Source organism: Gossypium arboreum, chromosome 6 (assembly GCF_025698485.1).
Source record: "Gossypium arboreum isolate Shixiya-1 chromosome 6, ASM2569848v2, whole genome shotgun sequence".
NCBI classification, from domain to species: Eukaryota; Viridiplantae; Streptophyta; class Magnoliopsida; order Malvales; family Malvaceae; genus Gossypium; species Gossypium arboreum.
Window position 1 is genome coordinate 53,834,128 of NC_069075.1, and position 25,171 is coordinate 53,859,298.

Sequence of the window (25,171 nt, forward strand, 5' to 3'; positions counted from 1 at the left end):
TCAATGGCAATCTGAAACAAAATCCATAGTAATCCGATCCCATTTCCATTCAGGAACCATAATAGGTGGAGTAATCCTCAAGGTACTTGGTGTTCACTTTCACCGTTGACAAATTAAGCATTTGGACACAAACTCTGATATATCTCTTTTCATTCCATTCCACCAATACATTTTCTTCAAGTCATTATACATTTTCGTACTACCCGGATGAATCGAGAAATAACCACTATGTGCTTCCTGTAGGATCTTTTGAATCAATTCCTCATTCTTCTGTACACAAATCCGATCTTTAAACATTAAGCACCCATCGAACCAATTCAAATCGATCCGTGTCGACTTCACACTTATTTCTTTTTGGCTAGCAAATCTTGATCATTTTTCCGAGTTTCAAATCTCTTGTAAAACATTGGTTTTGCTCTTAACTCTGCTAGAATCGAACCATCATTTGACACTTTCAACTGAGTGTTCATAACTCTCAAAGCAAACAACAACTTTCTACTCAAAGCATCAGCAACCACATTCGCTTTTCCCGGATGATAATCAATAACAAGCTCGTAATCTTTCAACAACTCCAACCATCTTCGTTGTCTCAAATTCAAGTCTTTTGTGACATCAAGTACTTAAGACTTTTGTGGTCGGTATATACCCGACATTTTCACCATACAAATAATGTCGCCAAATTTTCAAAGCAAACACCACCGCAGCCAATTCCAAATCGTGAGTAGGATAATTCCTCTCATGAGGTTTTAACTGCCTCGAAGCATATGCCACCACTTTTCCTTCTTGCATGAGCACACACCCCAAACCATTTAGAGAAGCATCACTATACACCACAAATTCTTTACCCGATTCGGCTGTACTAACACCGGTGCCTCTGTTAATAACTTTTCAATTCTTCAAAACTCTGTTGACATTCTTCCGTCCATTCAAATTTAACATCCTTTCGGAGTAATCTAGTTATAGGAGCAGCAATTATAGAAAATCCATTTACAAACCGCCGATAATACCCAGCTAGCCCCAAGAAACTTCTAACTTCGATTCGTTTTTGGTGGTTTCCAATCAACAATGGCTGAAATTTTACTAGGATCAACCCGTATACCATCACCAAACAATATGACCCAAAATCCAACTTCCGGAGCCAAAATTCACTTTTACTAAACTTAGCATACAAATGCTTATCTCTCAAAGTTTGCAAAACTATCCTCAAATGCTCAAAGATGCTCTGTCTCATCTTTTGAATAAATTAAAATATCATCTATAAACACCACAACAAATTTGTCCAAGTATGGCGAAATATGCGATTCATTAAATCCATAAACACAGCAGGAGCATTTGTCAATCCGAATGGCATAACTAAAAATTCATAATGACCATACCTTGTTCTAAAAGCGCTTTAGGTACATCCGACTCCTTTACCCATGATTGGTAATATCCAGATCTCAAGTCAATCTTTGAAAACCATGTCGCTCCTTTTAGTGATCAAACAAATCATCAATTCTCGAGAGCGGATACTTGTTTTTGATTGTCACCTTGTTTAACTGCCGATAATCAACACATAATCTCATAGAACCATCCTTCTTTTCACAAATAACACGGAGCACCCCAAGGTGAAAAACTTCGGTCTCACAAAACCTTTATCACCAACTCTTGCAATGCGACTTTAATTCTTTCAACTCTGTTGGTGCCATTCTATATGGAGCAATCGAGATCGGAGCTATTCCGGTATCAAATCAATACCAAATTCTACTTCCCGATCGAGGCAAACCCGCAATTCTTCCGAAATACGTCCATAAATTCACACACAACCGACAATCGATTCGACTTTCTTTTCAACTTCTTTTGTATTAATTACATACTCCAAATAAGCTTCATAACCCTTTCTCGAGATATCTTTGAGCCGACATTGAAGAAATCACATTAGGCAATGCCTCGATTTATCTGATTCAACCCAGAGTTTCACCATTTCCACACTTTAATTCTATAACCTTTTCTTTGCAATTTACTATAGCATCATGCAATGTCAACCAATCCATACCCAAAATAACATCAAATTCATCAAACGGCAACAACATCAAGTCGGTAGGAAAGAAATGATCCCGAATCATTAAAGGACATTTCTTACATACTTTATCAATAAATCACACATTTGCCTAACGGATTCGACACTCTAATCATAAATTCAGTATTCTCAACAGCTATATTCATACTAGACACCAATTTCATGCACACATATGAATGAGTAGAACCGGGATCAATCAAAGCAATAACATTAACTGTAACACCCCTTACCCGTTACCATCGCCGGAACAGGATACAAGGTATTACCAGAACATAACATATACCAAGATAGAAATATGTCATCCCATTTGATAATGCATCGTATAACATATATCTTGAACAATATTAGCCAACTTTTATGGCTTGTACAAAGTAATCGGTCGAGTAATCAGTAACTAATATTTTAAACCTAGACAAATATGACACATAACAAAATAATTTTTGCCTACTATACATGCCATAATTCAAAACATTTAGTTCAAATACCCCAAAGTATGATAGTGCGGGTAGATCTTCACGATCCTTGACTCTGAGTAAGTGGAGAACACTATAAGACAAAAGAGAGAAAACGAAGTAAGCTTATAGCTTAGTAAGTAGTATGTAAATACTAATTTAAGAATCTAACATGTTTACACAACAATTCAAGTATGTCTACTTTAACTTCACTACTTATTCCACTTCGATTAAGCTGTCTCTGCTGTATCATATTCACTAAATAAATCATAACTCGAGTTACAAAACTCGAAATTCATATCCGTAAAATTTCCTGAATCTAGACTCATAAAGCTTCTTGCTAAATTTTTTTATAATTTTGGTTCAGCAGATTAGTACAGTTTATTAGTTAAAGTTTCCCTGTTACACAGCTCGACTGGCCTGACCTCTGTCCACTACGAATTGAATTTCTCTCAGTACATAACTCAAACAACCCTGAAGTCTGTTGTATTTAAAACTAGTCTCAATAAGGAATTTAGGCATGTAAACTATATTTCTTAGTTTGCTTTGTACAATTTTTAATGATTTTTCAAAGTGGAAACAGGGGATCACGTATTCATCCTGAGCAAGTCAGTTACAATTGTAAATATCTCAAAATATAGAATTCCTTTGCTTGCCCTGCTTCTTTTATATGAAAGTAGACTCATTAAGCTTTAATTTCACATCTTATTCAACCTCTAATTATATTCCTCCTATTTTTGGTGATTTTTCAAAATCACGTCACTGCTGCCATCTAAAACAGTTGTAATACTAATTTCACTCTTTCACACATTCTTTATGCTAACCTCATTTTATCGTATATATGTATATGCCACAATTCATTTTCACCACATTTCATTCACTATAAGTGTAGGTCCAAACCACAATGTCACCACAAAACCATCCCGTTGAACAATTCGGATCAATCCTCGATATTTAACGGTTTGAAAGACACACCCACCATCATACTTCATTTAGTTCGGCTCTCTTGTACACATGGGGAACACTTAGTACCACTCATGCGACCTAGCCGATTTGTCTCGTAGCTCTCTTGTCTAAATGGTGTCCTTCACTTGGAATCACGCATGCGACCTAGCTACATTTATCTTTCACGTAGCTCTCTTGTCTACATGGTGTCCTTCACTTGGAATCACGCATGCGACTGGCTACATTTATCTTTCACGTAGCTCTCTTGTCTACATGGGATACATCTCGTATCACGCATGTGACCTAGCTACTACAGGTGTCTCGTAGCTTTCTTGTACACATGATGTGCACTCAGCATCATACATGTGACCTAGCTACGCCCTCTATTTCATTCGATCTCTCTGAATGTTCAACCGGATCTCTCTCTCTGTATTTATTTCCATTCTTCCCATAGTCAATTTATATTTTAACATCAGCTAGTATATTTATATAATAGGCTGAAATATAAGAATGTACATGAAATTATTGTAATATTTACATACAACTTACCTTGGTGCAAAATATGGAAATTTTGCAATTTAGTCCAAAACTTTTTCTTTCCCAGCTCGAGGTCGGTTCAGCGCCTTTCTTGATCTATAATAACACATTTAGCTCATTTAATACTCATACTATTTATTTCAATCCAAAAATCACATTGTAGAAAAATTACATTTTGCCCCTAACTTTTACAAAATTACAATTTTGCCCCTAGGCTCGGGAATTTAATTTCAGCCCTTATTCTTATGTTTTATGATATTCTGAACATTTTCTCTTCTACAACAACATCAAATTCCCACTCTATCATATAGTTATGAACATTAGGTATTTTTACCGATTATGCTGCTTTTACTCGTTTTCACTTAAAACCGAGTAGCACAAATTATTTAACACAATTTAAAACCTCATATTCTATCATAAAACATCAAAATACACAAATTTCACCTATGGGTATTTTTCCAAATATGAACCCTAGGTTAAATTATTACTAGCATAAGCTTAATCGAGCTTCCGGATTCCAAAACGTAAAGAACATTAAAAGCGGGCTTAGAATCACTTACTATGGAGCTTGAAAGTTGAAGAATCCTAGCTATGGAGAGAGTGAAGTTTCGCAGCAACTAAATGGGAAGATGACTATTTTGTGTTATTTTTCCCATTTTATTTCATTTAATATCAAAATGACTAAAATACCCTTACTACTAAACTTTCCAAAATTCCTTCCATGTCCTAAATTTGTCCATGAACTTAAAATTGGTAGAATTGCTATTTAAGACCTCCTAATAAATATTTCAAAACAATTTCATACTAAAATTTCTAGTATGCAAATTTTGCAACTTATTCAATTTAGTCCCTACTTTCAATTTAAACACTTTAGGCATAGAATTTCATCACGAAATTTTCACACAATCATGCAATCATATCATAAACCCCAAAATATTTATAAAACAATTATTTCTATCTCGGATTTATGGTCACGAAACCACTATTCCAATTAGGCCCTAATTCGGGTTGTCACAATTCTCCCCCTTTAGAGATTTTCGTCCCAAAATCTTACCTAAAAGAGGTTTGGGTCTGTTTCCTCATAGCTTCCTCGGTTCCCACGTAGCCTCTTCTATCCCATGTCCGTGCCACAATACTTTCACTAAGGCTATACTTTTGTTTCTTAACTGTTTAACTTCTCGAGCCAAAATCTTTATTGGTTCCTCCTCATAGGTCATATCCGATCGAATCTCAATTTCATTGGGAAATCACATGTGAAGGATCGAACGATAACGTCATAACATTGATACATGAAACACGTTATGAATCTTTTCTAACTCTGCCGGTAAGGCCAATCGATATGCCATGGTCCAATTCTCTCAAGAATCTCGTGCGCCCAATAAAACGCGGACTCAACTTGCCTTTTCGACTAAATCTCGAATCTTTTCCATGGTGACACCTTCAAGAACACTTTATCACCCACTTGAAATTCAATCTCTTTTCTTTTAAATCTGATATGACTTTTGTCGATCTGAAGCGACTTTCAAGCAATCCCGAATTACTTTTATTTTCTCTTGGTTTCTTTAACTAGATCAACTCCGTGAATCTGCTTTCTCACTAAGCTCGGTCCAATATAAAGGAGTCCGACACTTACGACCATATAAGGCTTCAGACGGTGCCATTTGTATACTTGATTGATAACTGTTATTGTAGGCAAACTCAATCAAAGATAGATATTTCTCCCAACTACCTCCAAATTCTAAAACACAGAGATCTAAGCATATCTTGAGTACCGGATTACTCTTTCCGTTTGACCATCTGTTTGTGGATGAAATGCGGTACTAAAGTTCAATTTTGTACCCAAAGCTTCTTGTAACTTTTCCAAAATCTCGAGGTAAATCTTGGATCTCTATCGATATTATAGACATAGGTACTCCGTGCAACTTCACAATTTCAGCAATATATAATTCGCTAATTTATCAAGTGAGTAATCGGTGCGTCTTGGTATAAAGTGGGCTGACTTTGTTAATCTATCAACCACTACCCAAACAGATCCTTCTTTTTAGGAGTTAAAGGCAAACCGGTTACAAAATCCATGGTAATCTTGTCCCATTTCCACTCGGGCACCATTACCGGTTGAAGTAATCTCAAGGTACTTGATGTTCAACTTTTACTTGTTGATGATCAAACACTTAGTTACAAATTCAAAATGTCCCTTTTCATACACGCCACCAATACAGCTTCTTTAAATCATTATACATTTTGTGCTACCAGGTGAACGATAAACAGCCATTATGCGCCTCATGTAATATTTTTGAATCAATTTATCATTTTTCACACATATTCGTCTCGAAACATCAAGCAGTCATCTGGTCCAACTCGAAAATCGAGTCATAACCTGATTCGCATTGAGTTCTCTTGATCCGCAACTCACTATCATTCTTTTGAGCATCGAAATCAACTGGAGAAATAACGGTTTAGCTCTCATCTCTGCTAAAATTGACCCGTCATCGACAATGCTAACCCGTGTTCATGGCTCTCAAAGTGAAAAGAAATTTTCGCTCAAGGCGTCAAGAACTACATTTGCTTTTCCCGGATGATAATCAATCACTAGATCATAATCCTTTAATAATTCAAGCCATCTTGACCGCCGCAAATTTAGGTCCTTTTGATTCATCAAGTACTTCAAACTTTTGTGATCGGTAAAATTCGCATTTTCACCGTATAAATAATGTCGCCAAATCTTCAAGGCAAAAACAACAATGACGGCCCAAATCATGTGTAGGATAGTTCTTCTCATGCGGTTTTAAGCGCCTCGAAGCATAAGCTACTACTTTGCCCTCTTGCATCAACACACATCCAAGGCACATCAATGATGCATCACTATAAATTACGAACTCCTTTCCGACTCGGCTGTACTAAAATTGGTGCTTCAATCAATCGTGCTTTCAACTTTTCAAAACTCTGTTGACATTTATCATCCATTCAAACTTAACATTCTTCGCAACAATTTAGTCATAGGAGAGGCAATTATCGAAAATCCTTCAACAAAACGCCTATAATACCCGGCCAAGCCTAAAAGCTTCTAACCTCAGATACATTCTTGGCGGTTTCCAATCAACGATCGCAAAATCTTGCTTGGATCCACCGAATACCATCACCGAGACTATATGCCCCAAAATCCGACTTCACGAAGCGAACTCACTTTTACTAAACTTGGCAAACAGTTTCTTTTCTCTCAAGATCTCGCAATATAGTTCTCAAGTGTTCGGCATGTTCAAACTCATCTCGAGAATAAATTAAAATGTCATCTATAAACACTACTACAAACTTATCCAAATATGGCCGAAAATCCGATTCATTAAGTCCATAAATATGGTGGAGCATTTGTTAAGCCAAAAGGCATCACCGAAACTCATAATGTCCATACCTTGTCCTAAAGGCGGTTTTCGCACATCGACTCCTTAACTCTCGGTGATAGTAACCGGACCTCAAATCAATCTTTGAAAACACTGTGGCCCCTTTAACCGATCGAATAAATCATCAATCCTCGGCAATGGGTACTTGTTCTTTATAGTCACCTTATTAAGTCGACGGTAATCAATGCAAAGTCTCATTGAACCATCCTTCTTCTTCTGAATAATACAGAGCACCCGGGAGAGAAACTCGGTCTCACAAATCCCTTGTCCGTTAACTCCTGCAATCGAGCCTTCAATTCTTTTAATTCAGTCGGAGCCATTCTATATGGAGCAATCGAGATCGGTGCAGTACCCGGTAACAAATCAATGGCAAAATCTATCTCTCTGTTTGGAGGCAACCTGCAATTCCTCCGAAATACATCCGCAACTCACGGACTATAGGTACTGATTCAAATTTCAGTTGAGACATCTCAACATTCATTACATAAGCCAGATAAGCTTCACACCCTTTTCTCATGTATTTCTGTGCAGACATGTGCGAAATCACCATAGGCAATTTATTTGATTCGTCTGTTTCAACCCACAGAATTTCTCCATTTTCACATTTTAACTCTAGTGTCTTTTGTTTACAATCTACCTTAGCATCATACAATGTTAACCACCATTCCCAAGATAACGTCAAACTCACCAAATGGTAACACATCAAGTTGGCGGAAAAAGTGACCTTGAATCATTAATGGGCAATTCTTGCAAACCTTGTCAACTAGCACATATTGGCCTAAGGGTTCGACACTTTAATCGTAAACTCAAGAATTCAACAGCAACTTTTTATTGGATACTAAATTCATGCAAATATAGGAATGGGTGGACCCAGATCAATCAATGCAATAACAATAGTATCATAAAGAGAAATGTACCAAGAATGACATCGGAGATGATGCATCTTCTCGAAGCACGTATAGCATAAGCTCTAGCAGGTGCTCTAGCTTCCGATCTTGCCGTTAAATCTTTCATCACAGTTCTACTACTAGTCCCACCTCCAGATTTCTCGGTGGTCTACCTCTACTAGCGGTGGTATTCATCTAACACTCAAATCTTTCTTCTTTAACCTTCTCCGGACAGTCTCTAATAAAATGCTCATGAGAACCGCTTTGAAACAAGCTCGCTTTCGGTCCCCAACACTCACCATAATGTTGCTCGCCACATTGTCGACACTCGGGCTTTCTAGGTTGCACATTACCCACACTTGCCACCAAGTAGCTTGAGCTTTAGACCCGAATATGCTCTACCACGATCTCTGTGTAAATCCCCAATTGAAACTGTCATTCGAGGGTTTGTCTCTTTGGACCTCTTTGGTTGAGATTGAAATGGCTTACTTATCTGTCTTTTTCGACATCTCGAGCCTCAATAGCGACTTTTCTTCTTTCTTTGTTCAATTCTTCGCTTTAAGAGCTCGATCAACCAATACTACAAATTCTTTCAACTCCAAAATCCCTACAAACACTTTAATGTCCTCATTCAGCCCATCTTCAAATCTTCTACACATAATGGCCTCGGTGGACACACATTCACAGGCATACTTGTTGAGTCTTACAAATTCGCGTTCATACTCTGCATGACATTTTCCTTGCTTCAATTCAAGGAACTCCTTCCGTTTTGATCAATAAATCGCCGACTTATGTATTTCTTTCTAAATTCTTCTGGAAGAAATCCCAAGTAACTTTTTCTTTTGGCACCATCGCAACCAAAGTCTTCTACCGGTGGTAGGCGAATCTCTCAAAAGTGATACAACACACTTTAAGCATTCCTCGGTGTACATGAGAGCTCATCAAATACACGGTAGAATTTTCAAGCCGAATTCCGCTTTCTCGGGATCATCATCAACCTTTGCTCTAAACTCTTGGCCCCTTGTTTTTGAATCTTGTCAACCGGAGGCTTGTTCATTCTTACCAAATTTATACCTTGAGCAACTCAGAATCGTCCGAGGTATAGGAGGGGTGGAGGAGGTTGAGCATTTGGATTTGCTCGAATAAACTCAAGATACCAATTGTTCATCATTTGGAGAAAGGCGTCCCAGCCTCATCTCCTTGTCCCAATGTCTCAGTCTACTTTCCACAGCACGGTCCCTTGTGGGGGCCGGCGATTACTAGCAAAGATCATCACCGCAGCCTCCTTGGGATCCATTACTATATTAAAATAAAACACAGTTTAGAATAATCAGGAGTCACCACACTATCACAATATTTTTATGGCATGTATAGCTAGACTTTTACACACACTTTATTAGTCCGAGAACCGACTAAACCATAGCTCTGATACCACTAAATGTAACACCCCTTACCCGTTACCGTCGCCGGAACAGGATACAAGGTATTACCAGAACATAACATATACCAAGATAGAAATATGTCATCCCATTTGATAATGCATCGTATAACATATATCTTGAACAATATTAGCCAACTTTTATGGCTTGTACAAAGTAACCGGTCGAGTCTCAGTAACTAATATTTTAAACCTAGACAAATATGACACATAACAAAATAATTTTTGCCTACTATACATGTCATAATTCAAAACATTTAGTTCAAATACCCCAAAGTATGATAGTGCGGGTAGATCTTCACGATCCTTGACTCTGAGTAAGTGGAGAACACTATAAGACAAAAGAGAGAAAACAAGTAAGCTTATAGCTTAGTAAGTAGTATGTAAATACTAATTTAAGAATCTAACATGTTTACACAACAATTCAAGTATGCCTACTTTAACTTCACTACTTATTCCACTTGATTAAGCTGTCTCTGCTGTGTCATATTCACTAAATAAATCATAACTCAAGTTACAAAACTCGAAATTCATATCCGTAAAATTTCCTGAATCTAGACTCATAAAGCTTCTTGCTAAATTTTTTTATAATTTTGGTTCAGCAGATTAGTACAGTTTATTAGTTAAAGTTTCCCTGTTACACAGCTCGACTGGCCTGACCTCTGTCCACTACGAATTGAATTTCTCTCAGTACATAACTCAAAAACCCTGAAGTCTGTTGTATTTAAAACTAGTATCAATAAGGAATTTAGGCATGTAAACTATATTTCTTAGTTTGCTTTGTACAATTTTTAATGATTTTTCAAAGTGGAAACAGGGATCACGTATTCATCCTGAGCAAGTCAGTTACAATTGTAAATATCTCAAAATATAGAATTCCTTTGCTTGCCCTGCTTCTTTTATATGAAAGTAGACTCATTAAGCTTTAATTTCACATCTCATTCAACCTCTAATTATATTCCTCCTATTTTTGGTGATTTTTCAAAATCACGTCACTGCTGCCATCTAAAAACAGTTGTAATACTAATTTCACTCTTTCACACATTCTTTATGCTAACCTCATTTTATCGTATATATGTATATGCCACAATTCATTTTCACCACATTTCATTCACTATAAGTGTAGGTCCAAACCACAATGTCACCACAAAACCATCCCGTTGAACAATTCGGATCAATCCTCGATATTTAACGGTTTCAAAGACACACCCCACCATCATACTTCATTTAGTTCGGCTCTCTTGTACACATGGGGAACACTTAGTACCACTCATGCGACCTAGCCGATTTGTCTCGTAGCTCTCTTGTCTACATGGTGTCCTTCACTTGGAATCACGCATGCGACCTAGCTACATTTATCTTTCACGTAGCTCTCTTGTCTACATGGTGTCCTTCACTTGGAATCACGCATGCGACTGGCTACATTTATCTTTCACGTAGCTCTCTTGTCTACATGGGATACATCTCGTATCACGCATGTGACCTAGCTACTACAGGGTGTCTCGTAGCTTTCTTGTACACATGATGTGCACTCAAAGATCATACATGTGACCTAGCTACGCTCCTCTATTTCATTTGATCTCTCCGAATGTTCAACCGGATCTCTCTCTCTGTATTTATTTCCATTCTTCCCATAGTCAATTTATATTTTAACATCAGCTAGTATATTTATATAATAGGCTGAAATATAAGAATGTACATGAAATTATTGTAATATTTACATACAACTTACCTTGGTGCAAAATATGGAAATTTTGCAATTTAGTCCAAAACTTTTTCTTTCCCTGCTCGAGGTCGGTTCCTGCGCCTTTCTTGATCTATAATAACACATTTAGCTCATTTAATACGCATACTATTTATTTCAATCCAAAATCACATTGTAGAAAAATTACATTTTGCCCCTAACTTTTACAAAATTACAATTTTGCCCCTAGGCTCGAATTTAATTTCAGCCCTTATTCTTATGTTTTATGATATGCTGAACATTTTCTCTTCTACAACAACATCAAATTCCCACTCTATCATATAGTTATGAACATTAGGTATTTTTACCGATTATGCTGCTTTTACTCGTTTCACTTAAAACCGAGTAGCACAAATTATTTAACACAATTTAAAACCTCATATTCTATCATAAAACATCAAAATACACAAATTTCACCTATGGGTATTTTTCCAAATATGAACCCTAGGTTAAATTATTACTAGCATAAGCTTAATCGAGCTTCCGGATTCCAAAACGTAAAGAACATTAAAAGCGGGCTTAGAATCACTTACTATGGAGCTTGAAAGTTGAAGAATCCCTAGCTATGGAGAGAGTGAAGTTTCGGCAGCAACTAAATGGGGAAGATGACTATTTTGTGTTATTTTTCCCATTTTATTTCATTTAATATCAAAATGACTAAAATACCCTTACTACTAAACTTTCCAAAAATTCCTTCCATGTCCTAAATTTGTCCATGAACTTAAAATTGGTAGAATTGCTATTTAAGACCTCCTAATAAATATTTCAAAACAATTTCATACTAAAAATTTCTAGTATGCAAATTTTGCAACTTATTCGATTTAGTCCCTACTTTCAATTTAAACACTTTAGGCATAGAATTTCATCACGAAATTTTCACACAATCATGCAATCATATCATAAACCCCAAAATATTTATAAAACAATTATTTCTATCTCGGATTTGTGGTCACGAAACCACTATTCCGATTAGGCCCTAATTCGGGTTGTCACATTAACATTATAGAGAGAAAATGTACCGGTAATCACATCAGGTGAGGAAGCATCTTCACGCGCTTTAATAGCATAAGTTCTAGCCGGAGCCCTTCCTTCAGGTCTAACCGTCGCATCCCTGGCTACATTCTTACTGCTTGTTTCACTTCCAACTTTTCTCGGATACCTTCCCCTCGAGTTTGCACCACTAGCTTTTACATTCTGAAATTTTTCTTTCTCGGCTCTCTCTGGGCAGTCTCTAATAAAATGATCCGGAGAACCACATCGAAAACATTCATTTGCTCTGCACGGACCAAAATGATTTCTACCACACCCGGCACTCGGGTTTAACAAATCTCGTATTTCCCACACTAGCCATGATAGTCCGAGATTTAAGACCCACATTTCGCTTCTTAAAATTTCCATATGATTGCCCAAATGAAACTTGGGAACGAGGATTCATATTTCTTGACTTTCCGGTTTCTTTGTGAGGGTGCATTACTCATTGGTCTTTTCTTCCAATTTCGTGTTTCAAATTCTACCTTTTCTTTTCCTTGATAATTCTTCACCTTGCAAGCTCGATCGACAAGTACCACCATTTCTTTTAGTTCAAGGATCCCAACAAATACCTTAATGTCTTCGTTAAGCCCGTCTTCAAATCGTCGGCACATCTTGGCTTCAGAGAACATATTCCACAGCATACTTACTTAATCGAACAAACTCTCTTTCATATTCTGAGACTGTCATATTACCTTGCTTCAGCTCAAGAAACTCTTTACATTTCTAATCAATAAATCTTTCACTAATATATTTCTTCCGAAACTCTTCTTGAAAGAATTCCCAGGTTACCCTCTCTTTCGGTACCACCGAAATCAAAGTCTTCCACCAATTATAGGCTGAATCTCTCAACAAAGATGTAGCACATTTCAAACATTCTTCAGGTGTACAAGATAATTCATCAAATACCCGGATAGAATTTTCAAGCCGAACTCGCTTTCTCGCATCATCATCAATACTTGCTCTAAATTCTTCAGCCCCTTGTTTACTTAATTCTATCAACGGGGTTCTGTGAAATTTTATCATATCCACTCCTTGAGGCATTGGAGGCATAGCTTGAGGAATTGGGGAGGTGGGGAGGTCATACATTTGGGTTCGTCTGAGCGAACTCAAGGTACCATGCACTCATCATTTGGAGAAAGGCTTCGATCCCTTTCCCTCCTCCACGACCAACAGTGGGGAGGGTTTCAATCGGCGCTGCTCCATCAGCCGGAGCTGGCCATTACTCTGACTTCATCGCCACAATTGGATCGGGATCCATTTACTATATAAAAAATTTCATTTAAAAGGTCAAGTCGTCACACTATCACAATTCATACATATGGCATGTATAGCAAAATCCGTACATACAACACGTAGTCCGAGAACCGACTAAACCTGCTCTGATACCACTAAATGTAACGCCCCCACACCCGAGACCGTCGTCGGAGTCGAGTATGAGGTGTTACTAAGCTTAGTTTAACATTTTTAGAACTTTGAATTATTTGTTTCTACATTCACAGCTTTTAAGCTACTTGCGTCACAGTCACAAGAAAAATCATATCTTGAGTTACGAAACTCGAAATTAAGATCCGTAAATTTTCCCTGAATCTAGACTCATAAAAATATCTACTAATTTTTTTCTAGAATTTTTGGTTGGGCCAATTAGTACAGTTTATTAGTTAAAGTTACCCCTGTTTCAAGACTCGACTGGTCTGACCTCTATTTACTACGAACCACATTTCTATCTGTACAAAATTCATATGACTATGAGGTTTGTTTATAATAAAACTAGACTCAATAAGGATTCTTATTATATAAAATACACCACCTAATTATATCTTTACAATTTATGGTGAATTTCTAAAGTAGGAACAGGGGATTCAGAAACTGCTATGACTCTGTTTCACTAAAATTAAAATATCTTCTAACATATACTTCCTTTACTTGTTTCATTTGTTTCATGTGAAACTAGACATAATAAGCTTCAATTTGATATGTATTTCACCACCAAATTCAATTTCTATGATTTTAGTAAATTTTCAAACTCGCGTTAGTGTTGCTGCGGTATTCTGTTTATAGTAAATTTCATCCTTTTATGAGTTTTATGCACTAAGTATCTTAATAGTTTTCCTTAACATCAAACATAATCTAAACTAACCATTTTCATAATTTATCATTATCAAGCATTTTCTCAACCATTTCACAACCATACCATAAGATCATTTACACAAAATGGGTATATTGCTATACATGCCATACTTAAATTTACAAGCCATTTACCAAAAATCTTCGGATAGTGTGATGAGCCTTCGACCTATCCCGACTCTGAGCTGGCTTGTCCAAAACTACAATGAGTAAGAAGGAGGAGTAAGCATAAATGCTTAGTAAGTTCATATGCAAATAATAAGTAACATAACAAACAGTTATACCACCAACATTAGCATACATCACTAAAACACATATCACATTTTAATCATTCTTCATCATCTTATTACCTTATCGTGGTTGTATCAATACTCAACCCGAGGGTTAAATACATACCTGTCCAAAATATCCATTTCATATCACTTACCAATCGTCTCTTTACATCTCAAATTTTCCTCCATTTGAGTAGAACTTTACCCGTTGAACACATCGAATATAATTCGATACATGGATAACTTGCACATAAGTGCCATATATGAAATCAAGCAATCATGTAACCCGCCCATAAGTGAACTCGGACTCAACTCAACGAGCTCGGGCGTTCGCATCCATAAGTGAACTCGGACTCAACTCAACGAGCTCGGATGCCTAGTTACATCTCACGAACTCGGACTCAACTCAACGAGTTCGGACATTCGCATCCATAAGTGAACTCGGACTCAACTCAACGAGTTCGGATGCTCAACCATCCTAGTGACATGTCACTTGTATCCTAATCTATTCCTAAGGTTCAAACGGGCTTTTTCCTCAAACACTTATCCTTGCCGTCTTCCGTAAAATGCCGAAATCAATACTCGGTAACAAATATATTTAACAAGTAGCTCGCATAATTTACATATTATTTGAAATTAACCACAAAGCATACATTTCATAATAAAATTCAGCATAACACATAATTAATATCAATAACTTAAAAATAACAATTATGCTACTTTATTTACACATGAACTTACCTTGGTACCAAAATACAAAGATTTTGCAATTTAGTCCACAATCTTTTCTTTTCCTCGATTGAGGTCGATTCCACGTCTTTCTTGATTATGGAGTTTGGAAGCTTGAAACAAACCCTAGCTATGGAGAACCCTTGAAATTTCGGCCTAATGAAGAAGATGGACAAAAATTGGCTTTTAATTTTGTTTTTAATTCATTTTAATAACTAAATGACCAAAATACCCTTACTACTTAACTTTCCAAAAATTCCTTCCATGTCCTAATTTTTTTCATTAACTTAAAATTGGTAAAATTGCTATTTAAGACCTCCTCATTAATATTCCAAAACAATTTCAGACTAAAAACTTCTAAAATGCAAGTTTTGCAACTTATTCGATTTAGTCCCTACTTTCAATTTAAGCACTTTAGGCATAGAATTTCATCACAAAATTTTCACACAATCATGCAATCATATCATAAACATCAAAATCATTGTAAAATAATTATTTCTATCTCGGATTTGTGGTCACGAAACCACTATTCCGATTAAGCCCTAATTTAGGATATTACATAGTTCGGTATGGATGGAGTACTTAGCCTCATTTCGTTGTTTCCTCTTGTGAAAATTTTATTAATGGATGGTAGTGTAATGCTTATGACTTACTGAGTTATATACTCATTCGGTGTTTGCTTGTCACTCATTTTAGGTTTCTTGGACTCGACTTTTTGCGTATTCGGGACCGTCATCGAAGTCATCACACCAGCTTGCAACTTTTTGGCATCTTCTTCTTAGTTGGTCTAAGAGAACATTTCGGCATGTATAGGCTATTATGTTTGTTTGAACTTTGGTATGTAAAACTTTGGATAGCCATGCGAAAATGGCTTATATCGTTTTAGCATAGTACTATAATTGTTTGTATGTTGATCACTAAGAGGTATGGAAATGTTTGGAAACGATTAGCCATTGGAATGGTTAATCATGATAATACTTTGTGCTATGTATGCAAAAAGGGCTAATTGAATCATGGAAACTATGAAATAGGTAAAGTCTACCTTAAAGGCAGATGCTAACAGCAGCAGCGATGTGGATGTGAAAAATCACTAAAAATAGTAGGAATGGAATTAAATAGTGAATAAATTATGTAAATGAACCTTGATGAATATACTTTCATATGGAAGAAACGAAACGGTCATATGAGCTGTATGTTAAGAGATATTTAGGTTTTCGTTAAACAAGGCCAGAACTGTTTCTGGATTCCCTATTCCGACTTTGGAAATTCATTATAAATTAACCCGAGACATTTAGAAGTCATGCCATATATGTATAGATTCCTTGTTGAATCTAGTTTCTACAGAAACAAACGGAATCAGTATTGATGCCCTGTACAGGGAGATATCTAGGTTTTAATGCATGACGGTCAGTGTAGTCGTACCCCGGAACAGGGGAGACTTTAACTAATAAACTGTACTAATTGGCCAGACCAAAAATTATAGAAAACAATTTGTAGATGGATATATGAGTCTAGTTTTAGGGAAAAATCACGAAACTGATTTTGGAGTTTTAGAACTCAAGATATGATTTTTAAGGTGACAAAGACACAGCTTAGCCACTGTCTGGAAAATTTTTTTATGAACGGTGAAATTAAGTGAACGAAGTCTGTTAACCCCTCGTGTCCGACCCGGCGACGGTCTCGATGCACGGGTGTTACAATTTATTGGTATCGAGCTATGGTTTAGTCGGTTCTAGGACTACCATAGCACGTATGAGTCTAGCTATACATGCCTTAATGTTGGTGCTTAATAATGTGATGACTTCTGACGGTTAAAATTTTTATTTTGATTAGCAAATGGAACCCGGGGTAGAGAGACCCTTAGCAGATGATGTTGAAAGTGTAGCGGCTGCTCCTGCGCAAGGGACACCACCTACTGAACCTCAGTCATCTGCAAATAATCAGGATGAGGGGGCAAAACAAGCCTTCTTCACCATGATGAATGAGTGGGTCGCGCAATATGCCCGAACCATTCCGGCTATCCAACCATTCCCGAATTTGAATAATCCACCCAAGAGCCCGTAATGCCATCAATTACTGATCCTGTGCGGCTGAGTAAACCACCTGTAGACTTGATTAGGAAGCGCGAAGCCGAGGAGTTCAAGGCCATAGTTACTGATGATGCCGAAAGGTCCAAGTTCTGGCTTGATAACACCATTCGGGTGTTCGATGAACTGTCATGCACACCCGATGAATGTCTAAAGTGTGCTATATCCTTGTTGCGAGACTCAGCCTACTATTGGTGGAGGACCTTGATTTCCATAGCCCAAACGAACAAGTTACTTGGGATTTCTTCCAAGCGGAATTTCGAAAGAAATATATTAGTCAACGGTTCATCGATCAAAAGCGTAAGGAATTCTTGGAACTCAAGCAAGGTCGTATGACAGTATCTGAATACTAACATGAGTTCGTAAGACTCAGTCGGTATGCCTGGGAGTGTGTGGCTGATGAGGTTGCTATGTGCAAGAGATTTGAAGAAGGATTGAATGAAGATTTAAAGCTACTAGTGGGTATTTTGGAGATAAAAGAATTCATAACACTAGTTGAACGAGCCTGCAAGGCAGAAGAACTTGGAAAGGAGAAGAAGAAGGCTGAATTTGAAGCTAGAGACTATCGTAAAAGATCGATGGGTAAAGCTCCATTCTCGGCTGTAAAGAAGTTCAGGGAGGACACTATTAAATCGAGGACGACTGCGGGAATTTCCATTAGAGCACGACCATCGATGGACTCCCGAGCTACTTCGGTAGCTAGTGTGGGCAATAATCGCCAAGAGAAACCTGAATGCCCCCAATGTGGAAGACGACACATAGGTGAATGTTGGGGTAAGTCTACTAACAGGGCCTGCTACGGATGCGGTTCGAAGGACCACTTCATTAGAGATTGCACAGAGCTTGATGAGAAGAATAGGATGCAAGGTGCAAGACCATCGAGAATTTCAGGAGGTAGGGGTGGTAGTCAGAGAGGGGCCTCTGATATGGCTGTTCGATCTGAGACCCGTACTCCTGCTAGGGCATATGCCATCCGTGCACGAGAGGAAGCATCCTCCCCTGATGTTATCACTGGTGCTTTCACTCTTTTTGACACTAATGTAATTGCATTAATCAACCCTGGCTCTACTCATTCTTATGTATGTGAGACTTTAGCATCCAGTAAGACTCTGCCTATTGAGTCTACTGAGTTCGTAATTCGAGTGTCAAATCCTTTGGGTCAATATGCGCTTGTTGACAAAGTGTGTAAGAGATGCCCTCTAATGATCCGAGAATCCTGTTTTTCGGCCGATTTGATGCTTTTACCATTTGATGAATTTGATGTTATTCTCAGTGGTGAGTTGCAAAATAAAAACCATTGATTTAAGGTGCGCAAATAACGTGATAATCCGAGTTGAGTCTACGGACTTAAAGGGTTGCCACCGTAATATCATCAATGTTGGCTCGAAATATGTAAGAAAGGGTGCGAAGCATACCTTGCGTATGTATTGATGACAAAGAGTTAGAAAAGAAACCCGAATCTGTGCGGTGGTTTGTGAATACCGGACGTTTTCCGAAGAATTACGGGTTTACCACTGTTCGGAGGTAGAGTTTGGTATTGAGCTTGTACAGGACTACTCCGATTTCGATAGCCAGATCGTATGGCACCAACCGAGTTAAAAGAGTTGAAAGCTCGATTGCAAGAATTGACGGATAGAGGTTTCGCTCGACCAAGTTTCTCACCTTGGGTGCACCAAGATTGTTTGTGAAAAGAAGGACGGAACCATGAGGTTGTGCATCGACTATCGTCAGCTAAACAAAGTGACAATAAAGAATAAATATCCGTTACCACGTATTGATGATTTGTTTGATCAACTAAAGGAGCCTCTGTGTTTTCAAAGATAGATTTGAGATCGGGTTATTATCGATTCATGGATTCGAGATTCGGATATACCCAAACTGCTTTGAGCGAGATACGACCACTACGAATTCTTAGTGATGTCGTTTGGGCTCACTAATGCCCCTGCAGTATTTATGGATTTGATGAATTTAATCTTCAGACAGTATTTGGACCGGTTCGTAGTTGTGTTCATTGACGACATCTTGGTCTATTCAAGAGATGAGACCAAACATCTTGAGCACCGAGATTAGTGTTGCAAATTTTACGGGATAAGCGATTATATGCTAAGTTCATGAAGTGTGAGTTCGGTTAAGAGAGGTTTGCTTCTTGGGCCATGTGGTATCTGCATCGGATATTCGAGTTGACCCGAGCAAAATTTCAGCCATACTTAACTGGAAGCCTCAGAAATATTGTTGAGGTTCGAGTTTTTGGGACTCATGGGTTACTACCGACGGTTTGTAAAGGTTTCTCGATGATAGCCACACCCATGACGGCTACTTCAAAAGATATTAAGTTGAATGGACGGAAAAATGTCGAAAAGTTTTGATCAATGAAAACTTATTTGATGAAGCCCCAATTTTAGTGCGGCCGAATCGCAGAGAGTTTGTCATCTATAGTGACGCCTCCCTACTTGGGTTAGGTTGCGTGTTGATGCAAGAAGGTCGAGTTGTGGCCTATGCGTCCAGACAATTAAAGCCACATGAGAAAAATTATCCGACCCATGATCTCGAATTAGCTGCCATCGTATTCGCCTTGAAAATATGGCGACATTACTTATTTGGTGAGAAGTGCCATGTATTTTCGGATCACAAAAGTCTCAAATATTTGATAACTCAAAGAGACTTAAATCTGCGACAATGACGTTGGCTTGAGTTGTTGAAAGATTATGAGCTGGTCATTGATTATCACCCGGGAAAGGCTAATGTGGTTGCGGACGCCTTAAGCCGGAAATCACTATTTGCTTTACGAGCAATGAATGTACACTTGTCTGTTCTACCCGACAATGTGTTAGTAGCTGAATTAAAGGCCAAACCATTATTGATTCATCAAATTCGTGAAGCTCAGAAAGTCGACGATGAGTTGGTTGCAAGACAGGCTGAATGTGTTCCGAATATGGAATCAGAGTTTCAAATTGATAATGACGATTGTTTGAGGTTCAGAAGTCATTTGTGTGTTCCAAGAAATTCAGAACTCATTTCGATGATTCTGAACAAGGCTCATTGTAGCCGAATGTCGATTCACCCGGGGAGTACGAAAATGTACAACGATTTGAGACGTCAGTTTTGGTGGCATGGTATGAAACGAGACATTTCCGATTTTGTTTCGAAGTGTTTAATATGTCAGCAAGTAAAGGCGGAACATCAAGTGCCTATGGGTTTACTTCAGCCGATCATGATACCTGAATGGAAATGGGATCGAGTCACGATGGATTTTGTGTCTAGGTTGCCATTGTTGACAAGTAAGAAAGATGCGATTTGGGTTGTTGTTGATAGACTGACTAAGTTGGCTCATTTTATCCCCGTACGTACGGATTTTTCATTGGATAAACTAGCTGAATTGTATGTTTCTCAGATTGTGAGATTACAAAGGGTACCAATTTCTATTGTGTCGGATAGAGATCCGAGATTCACCTCACGATTTTGGAAGAAATTTCAAGAAGCCTTGGGTACCAAGTTGCATTTTAGCACCGCTTTTCACCCCCAAACCGATGGTCAATCCGAGCGGATAATTCAGATACTTGAGGATATGTTGAGATGTTGCATCCTCGAGTTTAGTGGTTCATGGGAACAGTATTTACCTTTGATTGAATTCTCTTACAATAATAGTTTTCAGTCAAGTATTAAGATGGCACCTTACGAGGCTTTGTACGGTCAAAAATGCCGTACGCCATTATTTTGGACCGAGCTCGGTGAAAGTAAAATTTTCGGAGTGGATTTGATTAAAGATGCTGAACAGAAAGTAAGTATAATTCGTGAGAGTTTGAAGGCAGCATCAGATCGTCAGAAGTCATACGCGGATTTAAAACGAAGAGATATTGAGTATCAGGTGGGAGACAAAGTGTTTCTCAAAGTATCACCTTGGAAAAAGATACTCAGATTTGGCCGTAAGGGCAAATTGAGTCCGAGATTCATTGGGCCGTATGAGATCTCCGAACGAGTTGGCCCAGTTGCATATAGGTTGCTTTTACCCCTTGAACTCGAAAGGATCCACAACGTTTTTCATGTTTCGATGCTTCGACGTTACCGATCCGATCCTTCGCATGTAATAAACCCCTCCGAGATTGAAATTCAAGCCGATATGAGTTATGAAGAAGAACCGATCCGTATCCTAGCTCGTGAAGTGAAAGAGTTGCAAAACAAAAGGGTTCCGTTAGTGAAAGTGTTATGGCTCAAACACGGAATGGAAGAAGCTACTTGGGAACCTGAGAACTCTATGAAAGAACGATACCCAAACCTATTTACCGGTAAGATTTTCGGGGACGAAAATTTCTTAAGTGGGGGAGAGTTGTGACAGCCCTAAATTGACCCTAGTCGGAAAGTGGTTTCGGGACCACTAAACCGAGTCATAAAAATAATTAACCGTCATAGTTGATGCTCATTATATGTACATATGCATGTGTGAAAATTTCATGTTTGGATTTTGTTAATTGTAAGTGAATTTTATCAAATAGGACTTATGTGAGAAAATTTAGAAATGTGCTAGGCAAATGTAAGGTGGCCTATAAATGCATGTTGTGAAAATCTTTGGGTTTGCATGTCAATTTACCCAAAATTTAAGCATAGTGGCCGGCCATGCTATGAATGGAAACATGTTGCAAACATGTTTAGTTAGTGGTTATGTTAGAAAGAATAAATAATGAAAAGGAATATGATGAAAACAAATAAAAGAAAAAAAGTGTCCATCCTTTCACATTTTGTTGGCTTGGCCGAATGTTCTAAGAAGAAGGGGAAGAGCTTGAGAAAATCAGCCATGGGAGGTTGCTAGACTAAGGTATGTTTGATGTTGTCCATGAGATTCATGCATGTTTTAGTTGTTAGTTTGAGTTCTACCTAGCCCATGGTTTAAATCTTTGCTATGAGATGGGGATGATATTCGGCCATGGGTGTTGTCTTCTTGGTTGATGTTTGATGTTTGATGTTGTGGTGATGAGGCATGAAGATGAGTTAAGTTTCGGCTAAGGTGGATTTGTGTTGATGTCATTTGCATGCTAAGTGTGAAGCTTTGTAATGATACATGTGTATGGTGCTTTTGATGTTGTGAATGGAAGTAGAGGAAAAGTAAAAGAAAATTTATGTAGAAATGTGATATATGTAGGTTTATAGGATGTTACAAATATATGTGAAGCCATGCTAGATTAGGAAAAATTCAGTCAAGTGTTCATGAGATGAAATTTTGTGTTTAGGTGAATTAAAGATGATAGTATAGTTGATATTATATATATATATATGTATGCATATTCGGCCAGCAAATTAAGAGCATAAGGTAGCAAGATAAAAATTTTACCATGCCATTCCGTATGTCATAAAATCATTAAAATGTGAATACCAATATATGTAGCAAAGCGGTTGAATGAGTTAATTTATTTGTTTAAGCTCAAGATTCTAAAGGAGAGGTGTCCAACAAGGGGAAATCGAAGGTCATCGAGTAGCCGACTTGGAATTATTTTACCCAACACAAGGTAAGTCATTAAGCATATAGTTGGTATTGATTTAAATGATCGTAATACCTATGGAATTGTGTTTAATGAGATGAAATGTATACAAATGTATATGTATGTAGAGATGAAATTGTCGAATGTAAAAAGGAAGTGAAGCGTATATAGTGGCTGGTTTTCGGCACTAAGTGTGCGGACAATAAGTGTTCACGGTTGAGAGAATGGCACTAAGTGTGCGGGCTTGAAATGCATGGCACTAAGTGTGCGAGTTTAAAGTACATGGCACTAAGTGTGCATGGTTGATTATTAAGCACTATGTGTGCGAACCCACTATATAAATATATATATATATTTTCTATCAATTATTTATATTAAGGGTGCGACCTTACCGAATCGATTTGAACAATGGAAAGGGTAAGTACCTTGAGTTCATGGCTAATAGGTGCTATGTTTATATATGGAGTTGAGCGTGGTAAGTTTTGAACCTATGTGATGATTATAATTGAAGTCACGTACATAAGGTTCATCGTGGAATAGGTGAAAGTTCGTTTAGTTGTATGATTGTAACGAAAATAAAATGATGTATGGAAATGCCTCGATTATCCTATTGAATAGCGTATGAAATGTCAATGTAGGACTTGGAATGAGATTGAATCGTAAGGTCTAAGAAACTATGGCATAGTTCGGTATGGATGGAGTACTTAGCCTCATTTCGTTTTTCCTCTTGTGAAAATTTTATTAATGGATGGTAGTGTAATGCTTATGACTTCTCGAGTTATATACTCATTCGGTGTTTGCTTGTCACCCATTTTAGGTTTCTTGGACTCGACTTTTTGCGTATTCGCACCGTCATCAAGTCATCACACCAGCTTGCAACTTTTGGTATCTTCTTCTTAGTTGGTCTAAGAGAACATTTCGGCATGTATAGGCTATTATGTTTGTTTGAACTTTGGTATGTAAAACTTTGGATAGCCATGCGAAAATGGCTTATATACGCTTTTAGCATAGTACTATAATCGTTTGTATGTTGATCACTAAGAGGTATGGAAATGTTTGGAAACGATTAGCCATTGGAATGGTTAATCATGATTGTACTTTGTGCTATGTATGCAAAAGGGCTAATTGAATCATGGAAACTATGAAATAGGTAAAGTCTACCTTAAAGGCGGATCTTTGACAGCAGCAGCGATGTGGATGTGAACAATCATTAAAAATAGTAGGAAGGGAATTAAATAGTGAATAAATTATTTAAATGAACCTTGATGAATCTACTTTCATATGGAAGAAACGAAACGATCATATGAGTTGTATGTTAAGAGATATTTAGGTTTTCGTGAAACAGGGCCAGAACTATTTCTGGATTCCCTGTTCCGACTTTGGAAATTCATTATAAATTAACCCGAGATATTTAGAAGTCATGCCATATATGTATAGATTCCTTTTTGAGTCTAGTTTCTATAGAAACAAACAACATCAGTATTTAAGCCCTGTACAGGGAGATATCTTGGTCGTAATGCATGAAGGTTAGTGTAGTCGCACCCTAGAACAGGGGAGACTTTAACTAATAAAATGTACTAATTGGCCCGGCCAAAAATTATAGAAAAAAATTTGTAGATGGATATATGAGTCTAGTTTCAGGGAAAAATCACGAAACTGATTTTCGAGTTGTAGAACTCAAGATATGATTTTTAAGGTGACAGTGACACAGTTAGCCAACTGTCTGGAAATTTTTTTTATGAACGGTGAAATTAAGTGAACGAAGTCTGTTAACCCCTCGTGTCTGACCCCGGCGACGGTCTCGGGTACAGGGTGTTACATCTTACCTGAGAACTCATTCAACACAAATCTCAGGATTTTCCATTATAAAACACCACTTTGGTAAGGGGGAGGGAGTCGTAGGGCCTCTGAGTCGACTCTCATATTCATATACATGTAACACAATTTTCATCATCATTGCAATATCATCACAATCATGTCATTCATTTCAGGTAAA